Consider the following 13,720-nt stretch of genomic DNA (forward strand, 5'->3'; position numbering starts at 1 on the left):
TTGCCCTTAACTCTGATCAGCTGGCACTTTTTCGTACCCAATTTCCATCAAGCGATGCAAAAGTTTTTGTGCGGATCGAACAGTCTACAACTGGACATGCATATTTTGAGTTGAGTTTAATGTCTTCACATGGAACAAAAAGTAATGTATTTGAGGCAAGCATTTATTTCATCTGCTGGTGTTGATTGAAGAATAACAGGTAACATTTGTCTGAAATCTCCTGCAAGCAATATTACTGCATTCCCAAATGGTCTGACATTGCCACGCAAATCTTGCAAGGATCGACCAAGAGCCTCAAGTGTTTTTTTGCGTACCATTGTGCATTCATCCTAAACAATAAGTTTGCATTTTTACAATATTTTTCCCCATATTGGATGTTTTGGAGATGTCGAACATGAGATTTTTGAAAAATTGAATGTTTTAAAGTAGAATAAATAATTCTTCTACTTGGCAGCAAGGTCGCATGTATTCCTCATGCAGCAAGGGCTAAAGCTATGTAATTTTGTTACCAAATGGCTGCCAAAATCAATTTAATTAGAAAGGTTTTACCTGTTACTTCTGGTGCTGTTCAAGGTAGCAGTAATTTCCAAATGACTTCTATTCTCACAGTCAGTAAATTAGGTGACTTAAATAGGATTTATCTATGTTTTGACAATGCCTTATTCACTGTAATTAATTTAGGAGACTAAAATAGGATGAGGGATTAGAGATGGACAGATAGAGAGGAAAGTATATATATATATATAGAAAAGAGACAGTGAGAGGAAAATAGAGAAAGAGAAGGAGATAGAGAGATAAAGAGATTGATAGATAAACAGAGAGAGGGGGAGAGTTAGAAACAGAGAAGGATGACACAGAGGAAAGGAGAGAGATAGAGGGAGTTAGAGAGAGAAAGGGGCTCAAAGAGAGATGGAGAGGGTGATATAGAGAGAAAGATAGATTGAGAAAGGGAAAGGGAGAGATGGATAGAGAGAGATATTAAGAGAGGAAGAGAGAGGGGGAGAAACAGAAGGTGAACTACACTTCACCGTTTGTTTCCTCGTTCAGTAGAGGAGAAATCTTTCGAGACTGAGGCAATTTTAATGTTCTGTTATTATCCAGAGTACCCTTTTTTTTTGGGGGGGGGTTATATTTTCCTCACATTAGAAACACACCGGGTTATCTGTATTTTCACTTAACAAATTAATAAAAGAAAAACATATTGTAAAATTTGAATTCAACATGAAAATACTATTTTAAAAAAATAGCACGATAACATAAGTTCATAAGTGCCACTTTAGGTACTCCTTGGGCGTTGAGTTCCATGGCGACCAGCATAATTATTTAATGGTCGCTCCCTTAGCCCCCCCTAGTCAAGGCTAATGCATGTGCACGTAACATTTGTTTTATTTACTGACGTTGGCTTAGTAACTAAACGATTTATTGATAATTTCGTTACACTTAAACACATGCCGGAGATTTAAATTGGTTCATTATTGTTGTAATGAAAAAAAAAAGTTTCATTCAACACAAAACCAAAAACACATATTAATGATAAATGATTTATTATTCTATTCATTGAAATTTACTAATTTTTAAATAAAAAAGTAAAAAAAAGTAAATAAAAAATAGTTGCTTATGTGCGCATAAAAAACTTGTTTTTTTTTGTTTTTTTTTAGATTAGGTCCACCTTGGAATTCCCCCCCCCCAACCTCCTCATCTGAAGGACAGCTTCCGGATTAAACACCACTTTTGGAGGGGGGGGCTTTTTGAAGAATTTAAGTGATATTTGTTGTCAGCATACCCACCCAAAAATACTATTAAAAAAACAAAGGAGGGGTTCAGTGCCAGTGGCAGAGGAGTAGATTTATTTATCAATGAAAGTTGCAGAGAAGTAAATTTATTTATCAATAAAGTCGTCATTTAAAAAAGAAATTTTTGATATTGTTTAGATATATACTTGTACTTTTTTGTAGAAAATGAAATCCATTACAGTGCTCTATTAAAAAAAAATATATTATAATATATATATATATATATATATATATATATATGTATGAATTTTGATACGTACTTCCAGGTTCGTATTTTTGCAGAAGCAAAGTAACCAATGAAGTTTTTACAAGATTAATACAAGAGTGGACAATACCGAAGTAGGGAAAGATTACAAAATAAGCAGAAAAGATCTCTAGTTACTAATAATACGTTGATTGAAATATGCTCTTTTATGTGTTGCAATACATTTATTATCATGTAAAAAACAGGTATAAAAATAACAACTATATATATATGTATATATATTTAAGTATGCATTTAAATGAGTAAATATAAAAATTCAAAATACTTTTCAATTATCAAAGCAGTGAATATATATATATATATATATATATATATATTAATTTACTTTAAACTTTCTGAGTTGTTTTGGGGTTTTTTCTCACAATCGTAATGGATTTTAGACTTTTCTCATTATTAATGATTGTTATAATTAAATTTAATTATATAAATTTAAAAAATTTGTAAAATCGCAAGCTCAAAGAATGTATTTTTTGTTCCAGAGTATATATAGTGCAAAAGGTTATCCGTAATGGTACATTATACGTTTTTAAGGTAAACATGTGATAAGTTGTGACTATATATGCAGCAATAATATAATTTTGCAGACTTGTAATTCCCAATTCTAAACAATATCAAAAAGTAATAAATGACTGAGACATTTTTAAAGTACATAAATGAGTAACTTATTAAACTTGATATTTTGAACTTGAAAAATTAGTTTTTATTATCCTATATATATATATATATATGTATATATATATATATATTTATATATATATATATGTGTTTGTGTATGTGTGTGTGAATGTATGAATATACAGTAAGATGTATATTTGAACTGTTTTATAACATTTAACAAACTTAGAATGTGTTCCATGTTAATCAATGAAGAAGGATTTTATCAATCAATGACCCGAGCACTCTCTGGTCTTTAGCTATCTATCTTTGTTCGGAGCTATCCGCTGCCATTTGGAACCAACTTTTTTGTATGAGGTCGTCCCCACACCTCGTTTTTGACTTACCGTTTAGCGTCTTATCTTTAGGAGGTGTCAATTCCGTTGTTCTGATAGCTACATGACCTGGTGGCTACGTGACCTGCCTATCTTGATATCTTGTTAGCAGTATTAATGCCAATAACTCTTGTGTTGTGGCGGATCCAAATGTTTGTCTTTCTGTCTTGTTGATCTATTTATGATCTTTTCATGTCTTTAAAATTCCAGACTTCTTTGCGGTAATAAGATGATTTTGAATATAATATGATTTATATATATTTTAAAGGCAACACTATAATAATAAAATTTATTTCATTTGTTAAATGAGAGTATGAAACCATTTGAAATATTAATAAATAATGCACACATTTCCAAACAATAATTAGAAAGAATAAAACAAATATATATATATATATATATATATATATATATATATATATATATATATATATATAATTTCTCGGATTAAGAAAAACATCAATCTGTGAATTAATGAAAAGGACATGTAGTAGACGTGTATTTATAACATTGTAGCTGTGGTATTTATACACTTGAAATGAACACTTTACTGTACTTTTACTGTAGACTCAAAGAAAGTCTACAAAAACGCAAGCATAACTGCATAGCCTAAAGAGTACATATATATGATTCTAGCTGATGACATATATGCAGCAATAATATAATTTTGTAGACTTGTAATTCCCAATTCTAAGCAATATCGAAAAGTTATTTTTTTATTTTTGAAACGTCTCGTCTACAATAAAGTAATAAAAAGAGACTTGGCTCCATAAGAATAAATACGGAATCTGTAGTAATTCAAATATCTAATATAAGCGTATTTTAAGAAAGAACAACAAGTGAACGTGTCTGTGGGTGTGTCTGTGTGTGTGTCTGTGTACATTTCTCTACGCAATAACGCTGTCAATTTTTAGTCTACAGACTTGATATTTGATATACAAAGTACAGAGATTTGGGAAAATCTTTGTAATTCTTTTTTGGTCAGAAATTTGGCTGTTAAGAGGTCAAAGTTCAACGATTTGACTTTTGAGAACTCTACCAAACTCCTCCGCTAATTTGTGGTCTAAACACTTTAAATTTTAGATATAGGTTCCTTGGACATGGCACTTACTTAATAACTTGATTTGAGCCCCAAACAATAAATATTAAGGTGTCATAATAGATTCTAACCGATTGTGGCAGTGAACTCTCACCGGAAAAAAATATAGAAATGTACGAATATCAAGGAACTGCGAGGGTAGCAGACGTATAGCACACCTCAGATCCTGTGTTGAAGTGTGGGGACATTACATTTGAATGTAATGTCGTGATTTTTAATCCTATTAAGATCAAACCTACACGGGAAAATGAGTTCATTTTATTTATATAGATAGAATAGAAGAAGAAGATAGAAGATAGATAGATAGAAGATAGATAGATAGATAGATAGATAGAAGATAGAATAGATAGAAGATAGAAGAAATACATAGATAGTAGAAGAAGAAAGAAGATAGATAGAGAAGAGAAGAGAAGAGAATAGAGAAGAGAAGAGATAAGCGTCTCGTATTCATTTTAAACAAAATAACTGTCCGTTATACAACCAAGACGACCATAAGCCATTCATAATACGTGGCAAGAGAAGAAGCAATTGATATTAGGTCTAATAATTTGTTTAGTTAATTCTGTACATTATCCCCTATCCATGGTTATTTTATATTAATAGGTCATTTAAATGCTTAAAATATTTTAGGATGCTTAAATTCTGCAACCTTTTTGTTAATACAAATTAATTAGGTAATTTGGATAACCGTTATTAATAAAAATTTCCTGGTCTTATTCAGTTCGGAATCTCGGTAACTAGATCAGCAAATCATGAACGCTTTATGTACCAACGTATGAACTAAGCCGATTTTTCACGATTTACATAAAACAGACGACCAGTTCACATGCAGGCCAGTAAACGTCAGCTTCCTGTAAATAGTAAGAAAGCCAACTCTTTAACGTACAAGAATAACAACCAAGAAGGCAGGAGAGCCTGGCTTGAATGAGGACTAACGAATAGCCTACACTTTGAAGACTTTTATTGTCATCAAAATCGGTGAAATCGCGAATTTTTCAATCAAATCGATTGATTGTTTGCTATAGTCGAGAGCCCTCGTGTCGCACTGGTAAGAGACTTTAGATGCGTCACTAAATTCAAATACATCTAAATTGCATTGTACGGAACCTACTACTCATTCTATAAACGTATTTTTATATACGTAATGGCTTGAATAAATGCTTTAATACTAAATTTGTGTATCAAAAAAGTGTGTTCTTTAGTCAAAATATGATTGTTCTTTTGCAATCGGATATTTTTTCTGATTATCAATGTTCGATACTTATCTGAGTCATTCTTATACAATACCAACTAAAAAAAAACTCCAATATACATAAAGTACACTTGTGTGAAATGCCCCCAAAATGGGGCCAGTTGTTTTGGAGTCCATAAGAAACGAACTCACAAAGTACCTTTTATATATATATATATATATATATATATATATATATATAGAGAGAGAGAGAGAGAGGGGGGTATTGGCGGTTGCGAAGACAAACGAATGTTTAATGGCTTTGCATTTATTCGGAGAAAATATTTAAGTTTTATTTGAAAATGGCACCATCTCATAAATATCTGTATTATTTTCTTTTGATTTTTATTTCCATTTGTAATATCTCAACATTCCTCGAGAAATGCATTTAAATATTCGTCAGGCCCGAATTTGCATTGCGAAAACTATTTCTGGAAACTCATAAAACGTATATAAAGTTTTAATATAGAACCAAATTATTGTCATATTTTTTTCTTTTTTAATAAAAATAAAAACTGATATATCCGATGCTTAAAGCGCGAAATGGCTTTAAATTGATAATAAAAACGGTGCTTCATTTTATGGTTGGACGAATAGCCGAGATTGTGCGGAAAGCGTGACTAGGAAGAGAGAAAACTTGTTACATTTTAATAAATTGAATGACCTCAATCAATCCACTTTCATAGAATCGGCTGGTATACATATCAGCAACCCGTTTCCGTGTGTGTGTGTGTGTGTATGTGTGTGTGTGCGTTTGTTATCGAGATTTGTTTTAGTAAAGTATTAATTTGCTTTTTCATATTAGGCATGCACAAGATGATCAATAAAGTTTTGGGGTCTATGACATATCAAGTTACATACGAAATCACGCTAGATATACGTAGAGTAAGAGGATGCAATTACACAATCAAACAGTATCAAACTGAACAGTAAAAAACTATCACAAAATTCTAACCCATCCGTCAATGATCTAGAATTTTAATTTTAATCACCTTTTAACCGATTTACTTACAATTAATTAGCAATAAAAAAACTCACACTTTTTTGGTCCCCCGAAAAAAGGTAGGGTGAACCTGTAAATTCATTCTTGTCTGTTAGCCCGTTCGTTCGTTCTCCGTTCGCCTGTTCGCACTTTTTTCAATTACTACGTCTTGGAATTGTTTTGAAATTTTGCATAATCATTAAACATGATATGAGTATAAAAAAGTAGCAAAACGGATTTTCCGAGTAAACTCCGGTTTCCCCCTCCCAGGGGTGGTTTTCGTGTTAAAATGGCTTTTTGTGCTTGTTAAAAAATTGTTTTTTTGTAAAACTTTCGGAAAAGTTGTAACTAACTGATTTCTATATAATTGTGTGTGTGGATACTTCGCGATAACACTTTAGTGTACGCAAGGGAATCTTTTAGGGCTTAAAAAACACTCCATTTTGGGACTATTTTACCATATTTGTTCAAAATTTTCTGTGTATGTCTATTTAGCAGTTTTGCATGGTGCTGAACTTAAATTTAAATATGTTAAGGTCTTGGGAACATTTGGGGCTAAATAGGGGCGAAAATAATGAACTTAGTCATTTCTATTTTTGCATGTTGCAGAACTCAAATTTACATATGTTTACGCCTAAAACTGCACCGTTTGTTCATTTTCACCAGGATTTGACCTCCCCAGGGGACTTTTGGGGACACTGAATTAATTCATTATTTTTATGCCTCGTTCACTGTATACTCACTTGTTTTATTGCAGTTTAACTTAAATTCTTACAAATTTCTATTACTATAATTCGAAATGTAAAACCAAGACAACTGATTTTTCCAGCAGTGTTTTGAAGTTTTACTAGTTTTATTTATCGACCAGTTATTCAAGATATTGAATAACTTTTATAAAATTGCTCTGATCTTAAATTTTAAAAGTAATATATTTTATAATATAGATAATTTACTAAAATAAATATGAAAGATTCCATTATACGCTAGCAGGACTACACTGTGTGGCCCGGGACACTAATTTTTGTACAGTAAGTTGATTAAAGTTCTAATCAACTCATGACAAAACAATGGGAATAATACTGTAATTTGTAATGTTTTACTTTCTTTTAAGACAAAATTGTAATAATATATATGATCGAGTGTCTGCACCCATGCCAAGTTGGGCTACTAAATCAGTTATCTCCATTTAAAATAATCTTAAAGTCAAATGATGATAAAAATACATTCAAGTCGTCAATTATTGTCATTAACAACTCTGCCTGTTACTATACGTCAAACTACTGACCAAAACACACCACAACGGGATGATTATTAGGGCTATGAGCACAGCACATTCGTTGTTTTGCCTCTCGAGTATATATCTGGCACAGTTAGATACAATTAATCAAACGGGAACCACGTCACTATCCATAAAAACGTATCAGATATCAAGATATCATACCTGAGAATCAAAACAAGGAAAGAATATGCTGTTTTTATAGCCTCAGGGATTATGCATACGTTTACTCTTACGAAAGAGTGCATTTACCTCGTAAATTCAAAGAAGCAGATCACCACCGATACCACTCTAGTTCGTCACATTACGTTAGTAAATACTGGTGTTGGGACGATTAATCTGAATCAGAATTGGGAATCGAAAAAATCGAAAATTTTACCGGCATCGGAATCTGTATCGGATTAGGTATCGGAATCAGTATTGGAATCTGTATCGGAATCGGAACAATTCGTGTCTGTTTTTTGTTTTGTTTTGTTTTTCGATGACAAAATCTATTCTTTAATTGTCTTTTTTATTTGATTTTGTGAAAAGCATAATCGTCACTGCTAGTAGCAACAATAAAATAATAATTATTTATTATTTTTAAACTACCAGTAAAGCCTTAGTTGATAGATTACCTCCATACGAGAGTATTTTTACGTTTGAGAACATAGATGCACATTTAACATGTGTTTTGAAGCTAACTGGAAAAATAATAATTCTAAATTTCAATATGAAGAGACCTATAAAAAATCGGAATCGGTAATTGTATCGGAATCGGAAATTTAATACGAAATTGGTAATTGTATCTGAATCGAGAAAACTATTGGAATCGTTCTATCACTAGTAAATACGTAATTTATAATCGAAAATTATCGAAATAATTTATAGTTTTTATTTATTCGGTTTACATTGTTTAGTTCGAAACGGTGTTTTTCTACCAAACTGCATTGTCGTAGTCTCCAAACCCAACCACTTATCCAATACACACAATGCTTCAAGCAAACGACAACAACTTCTCACGAAATTATACGTTATTTCTAATTCAGACCACTCGATGATTGTAGGATAAAACTTTCACTTGTTTTCATTTGAATCTCGAACGGACATAATTGGTTCGAAATAGCCTTTAGTACCTGGGAACGCCATACTGTTTCCAGCTTTCTTCTCTATTCTCTTCGTTCCTAGGACGCCCATGGCGGTTCCATTGTAGAGATGTTAAACTGTAAGGAAAATGAATCAATCAATGAACACATGACATATGATATACGAGTAAAAGCATTGTTGGATATTCTTTCTGTCTATGTTGATGCATTCTTGATTTCCGCGCTTCAGTCGGATCTTAGTCGCCATCTTTGTTTACTGAAATCCGCCCTGGAGGAGGCATGAATGAATACGATGGATACATAATATTTATACATATAAACATCGTATAAGCAACGTCATTCTTTAAAACTATTATTTATATTTTTAAACTCTCTCCACTAGCATATACGGCATAACCAGGGAGACACATCGGTACGTGTAAGCTTATCGAATTTAGGCGACACTGAGCCAGGTCATTAATCTAACGGCTTATATATGTTAAATACTTAACGTTGTATGGTGTCTACCCTGATCGAGATATGTATATGACTGATCGCAATGTAACTTCGATATTATTTATAAATGTTTCCGTTCTGTTGGAGCCAAATGCTTGTCAAGTGCGAATACCTTAACGTGTATAAGTGAACGTATTTTATTAGTTTCTTACATGTCTAGATTTAATTAGACATCAACTTGTTTCTTACATGTATAGTTTTAATTAGTCAATCAGCGTGTTTATTTTTTCGGATGAGTTCAGGTATTTATGTACATTCACTGGAAAAGTATGCTGCCGAAGTTTCTATTTCTCCTAGGTTGCGTGTACTGTAACTTTTTTAAAAATTATATTTTTGAAAGGTAAAACAATGAAATTCGCTTTTTTACGTAATAATCTAGATTTTAGATTGAATTGTCATTATCTATTTAAATGAAATATAAGCAAAACCACGTCTAGGAGATTCCAAAAGGGCGATTGTAAACGGCGGTATTTTGTATAAATGTATGTAAAAACATCAAACAGCGTTCTTTTACGATCTATGATATAAATCTCACCTGTCTGTTTAAATATATGTGTGTATATATGTCTGTATGTCTGCAGAAAACTTTCGACTGAAGCGATAGATTTTCACGAGATCAATATCGTTTTGAAGCCTGACCTTTTGGACGACAGGTATTGAGAAATTTTCTAAAAACATTAATTCCTTCACTTTCAAGTAGGGCACTTTTCCACAAGGAGGGGCGCTTTTTTTCGCTGATATTTTCAAGGCACTCCCTCTTTTCGATTGACTAGTCTTAATTTAAACATTCGACACTTTCGGATTTGCGATAAACGTATCGGCAAATACGTCACTTTTTTTGTTTATTTATTTATTTGTTTTCGTGTTCTGTTCCTCCTTCGCTATACGGATTCGAGCCTGCCTGCCTTCTACCACATTTTTTTAGTTTTGTATAAATATATGTGGTAAAATCAAACAAATTTACCATAATTGTCATATTCTTGTAAATAATTGATAAATTACTTTATAAAGTTGCCTGCTATAATTTTAATATTGTTAACATAATTGGTAATCATCACAAAATATCAAAAAATTGAATCAAGTGTTAGAGTGTGAACTATTTCTTATACCCTAGCAATTTATACAATTGCAAATAATAAATGCTCAGTTTGATTTCTTCATAACTAACCTGGTTGTCCGGATGTTTGTAGGTGTGTTGGGGAAAACATTGTAGTAGGCAAGCAGGCTCGAACCTGTGACGCGTATGCCGAAAGGAAAATGTGTAAGGAGGTTGATTAGGCACAAAATGGAGGAAATTGTGAGCGCAAAAAAGTGGTAGTAGGCAGGCAGGCTCGAACCCGTACCGCGAAGGAGGTGAAGGAAGTAAAACAAAACCCGTCACGTGTACACTACTGCGCCCATCTTCAATCCAAAAGTGGCGTAGGTTAAAATTAAGGCTAGTCAATCGAAAAGAGGCGATGACTTTCGAAAATATTGGCAAAAACAGCACCCCACACTTGTAGAAAAGTGCCCAAATTGAGTGTGGAAAATTAATGTTTTTGGCCAATTTTTCGATATTTGTCGTCTAAAAGGTCAGGCTTGAAAATGATACCGATCTCGTAGAAAATCCGTCGCCTCTGTCGGAAGTTTAGGGCAGACATACATACATACATACATTTAAACAGACAAGTGAGATTATATTATGGATGCTCAAAGATCGTAAACCGTTACTTCCTTTTCTAGAGGTTAGTCGGTGTTCAAAGACATGGTTAAATAATCAACTTATAACCACTTCCCGTAACCCACTTTCCCTGTCGCATAAAATTCCAGTGAATTTTAACTTAGGTTGAGTAGCATAGTCTGGCATCACCTAAACTTTTAAAGTATGACAAATTAATGCTGCGGGATATAAATATACTGAATTAAAATAAAACAGAAAATAAGAATTTGTTCTACACATTAAGTATAAAAATAAATGTAATACATGTAGTTATGTAGAACTTAACAATAATAGTAAATAAATATTTGCAAAATTACATTTATTCCATACTCTTTATTAATATTTTCCTATGTTGGGAGGATTATATCACGTTGAACAAACGATGACGTAATAGTCGCGAGATTGCTTTGATTACAACCTCTCCAGAAACAGAAGATACTGTTTAAATGGTTATAATGACAAGATAATGAATTGTAACCACAAAACTAAAGCCAGAACAGCAGAATAGATTGATGAGCAATATCAACAAAAGTACCGTGTCATGAAGGAATTACATATACTATACGACACCCCAAAAATATAAGTTATGACTGTGAGAAATTATCATGCAGAACATGATATGATACATTGCCACATAATAGCGGGTAAAATCTGGAGGAATCCCCCAATAAAAGAGGTAATAATTCCTGGAAAATGTTATCATAAATTGCACTAACCCAAAGGAGGAGATATTGCCAAACAAAACAGACACTACAATACCGATACAGAAATCAGAGGATCTATCGTAAAAAGAAAATAGTCCCTCTGAAAACAAATCAATAAATTAAAAGAGAAATCAGTCACTGGGTAGATGATCTCGTAAAAGGTGTACGTCTTGAGAGAAAATATACCATAACAAGATAAGAACCTATATTGAAATAGCCTTTATATTGAAAGAAAATACAATAACCAGTAGAATAAGGTTTTTACAGCCATTTCATAATACTCAGCCATAAAAAAACATCATTTTATTCATAGTTCCTTTGGCCGCCGGTTTAGGAGAAAGTGTAATGTCTGTTTTACACTATGCCAGAAACACAACACTCTTCATAAAACAATTGCGAATATATCCGAAAAAATGGCAATGCAAATCACAATTTTATAATACAAAACATTTATTAGAAACTATTTCAAAATAAATACAAACTAAGAATACCTAAAAGAGCTTGTGGTTATTTGCAGATGTTTGCACACACACACACAAACACACACACACACATGTATACGTATATATATATAAATATATATACTTATTTATTTGGTATAGTAATTATTAAATACCAACATATACTAATTGACGACTTATTTGGTAGAATAATTATTTAATACCGAGAGACTAGTGTTTCATCTTTTCGAGGATCATCAGTGCAGGGTGTTACGATTAACACCAGTTGATAGATTCGAACCCGGCAACGAAACCATCTCTGACCCTTTGCAAGAACCAAATCCATTCAGACACCGTTAAGCGCCAGAATTATTGTTGAAATTCAAACATGTATTTTTTAATAGCTTTAACGTCTATCAGAGGGATCTAATCATTATATGATGATCTGCGCATGTGGGCGAAATTGCCTAACATTATTTCAACTCTAAAGTGCTCAACGAGGTTCTTTAAGGGGCTGACATAATTATTTACCATAAAAATTATAAAATACCTACAGACACTAGTGTTTCATCCTTTATATATATATATATATATATATATATGTATATATATATATATATATATATATATATATATATATATATATATATATATATATATACAGGGTGCCCACAAAGTCCGGCTACATTATGTAGCCAGACTTTGTGGAAGCATCCTGTAGATTATGAAGCCAGACTTTGTGGGCACCCTGTATATATATATATATATATATATATATATATATATATATATATATATATATATATATATATATATATATATATATATATATATATATATATATATATATACAGGGTGCCCACATATATATATATGCATACATATATATGTATATTATACGGTATTTCTGAAATGTTATACCAAAAAACTAAACAAGCATAGGCTGTTTTGATGTTAATAAAATAAGTATATGTGAACATTTTTTTTAACTTATTTTAGATGGCATTAATTTATAATCTTTGATGCATACGTAGAGGGGACATCTTTCATCGAGATCCAGCAATAATATGCCTTCTGACTTGGAACTTTCTAACTTCGGTAACATTTACCTTGCTTAATACACAGCCTCTTAGTTGGCTGGAAACAGTGATTCTTATTTTACATCAAAGTTTTTTGCAAAAGTAATATCAGCTTCTTTATTATGTATATGCTTTTTATGAGCTCTTCTTTTTGCAAGGCAGCTATAGAAATCATCAGAAAATCAATTCAACGGTCTATCTGCTTCCACATTCGCCGTGGTAAGAGTAAGGCTGTGCACTTATTTATGGTCTATCAGATCCACATTAATTTTCATTTTATTAGTTAAAGCTTGAAATATCTCCATTCTTATTATCAATTTGTACTAAATGCTTCCTTATATCAAGTTTCATATGCAGTGAGAAAAATACTACACTTGTCTTCGCAACAAAATTCATTTACGATTTTAATATTAAAAGAACTTCATTAGTAAATCCCATAATAAAGCAATTATTAATTTTCTATTTTGTTATTTTTGTTCGTCTCCCCCCACCCCGCCCCAATTGCGTATGGATGTTTCTATTTATCAATTTCTCTTTATCCATTTCTGAGATCTTTTGCTAATAAAATCATCAACCGAAAATT

This window comes from Euprymna scolopes, chromosome 13 (genome assembly GCF_053919585.1).
Source record: "Euprymna scolopes isolate OS-2025 chromosome 13, ASM5391958v1, whole genome shotgun sequence".
Lineage (NCBI taxonomy): Eukaryota > Metazoa > Mollusca > Cephalopoda > Sepiida > Sepiolidae > Euprymna > Euprymna scolopes.